This window comes from Enhydra lutris, unplaced genomic scaffold (assembly GCF_002288905.1).
Source record: "Enhydra lutris kenyoni isolate GAN:26980312 unplaced genomic scaffold, ASM228890v2 scaffoldscaffold63, whole genome shotgun sequence".
NCBI classification, from domain to species: Eukaryota; Metazoa; Chordata; class Mammalia; order Carnivora; family Mustelidae; genus Enhydra; species Enhydra lutris.
The window spans coordinates 4281409-4282555 of record NW_019154147.1 but is presented as its reverse complement, the minus strand read 5'-3'; the positions used below and the strand labels follow the sequence as shown (position 1 = coordinate 4282555).

Here is a 1147-nt window from a genome sequence, read left to right as displayed (position 1 = left end):
TGTGTGTGTGTGTGTGTGTGTGTGTGTGTGTGTGTGTGTGTGTGTGTGTAAATATACATATATATTTTTTTCTTTTTCTTTTTTTTTTTTTTACATACCACATCACCTTTGACCATCTGTTAGTGAACACTTAGGTTCTTTCTATAACTTGGCTATTGTGAATAATGCCGCAGTGAACATGGGTATGCAGGCTCTTTGAGATCCCGTTTTTATGTCCTTTGGATAAATATCCAGAGGTGGGATTGCTGAATCATATCATAGTTCTATTTTTAAGTCTTTGAGGAATCTCCACAGTGTTTTCCAGTACCGCACCAGTTTATATTCCTGCCAACGATGCACAAGGGTTCCATTTCCTCCACGGCTTTGCCAACGCTTGTTGTCTCATGGTTGTTGTTGTTTTTTTAAGGGGAGGTTTCTGATACAAACAGCAGCAACCTTTACTAAACGTTTACTTGCTAATTGTGGCAAGTGCTTTTTATTTCTTATTTATTCATTTATTTTATTGAAGTATACTTGACATACAGCATTATAATAGTTTCAAGTATACAACATAGTGATTTGACAGTTCTATACCTTAAGCAGTGGTCATCATGATAAGTATAGTTACCAGTTGTTACTATACAAAGTTTTACATTATTATTGACTATATTCCCTATGCTATATGTATATTTTTATCTCTTGTCTTTTTGATGATAGCCATTTTAGCAGGTGTAAGGCAGTATCTCATTGTGGTTTTTTGATTTGCATTTCCCTGTAATTAGTCATGTGGAGCACCTTTTCATGTTCCTGTTGGCCATTTTTATGTCTTTGGAAAAATGTCTATTCAGTTTTTCTGCCCATTTTTCCATCAGATTCTTTTTTCTTTTCTTTCTTTTCTTTTCTCTCTATCTCTCTCTCTCTCTTTTTTTTTTTTTTGCTGTTGAGTGGTATGAGCTCTTTATATGTTTTGGATATTAACCCCCTGTCAGATATATACTTTGCAAGTATTTTCTCCCATTCTTTGAGTTGCCTTTTCATTTTGTTGATGGTTTCCTTTGCTGTGCTGAAGCTTATTTTTATTAATTAATCAATTAATTTGGGGGGAGAGAGTGAGAGCATGAGCTTGGGAAAGGGAGAGAGAGAATCTTTTTTTTTTTTTTTTTTTTTT

General features: G+C 34.2%; 1 protein-coding gene across 1 annotated transcript in view; it reads left to right on the top strand.

Annotated features, from left to right (window-relative positions):
- LOC111158832 (caspase 8 associated protein 2) overlaps nt 1–1147 on the top strand; it is a 30466-nt gene that overhangs the window by 11817 nt on the left and 17502 nt on the right. The window lies entirely within an intron of this gene.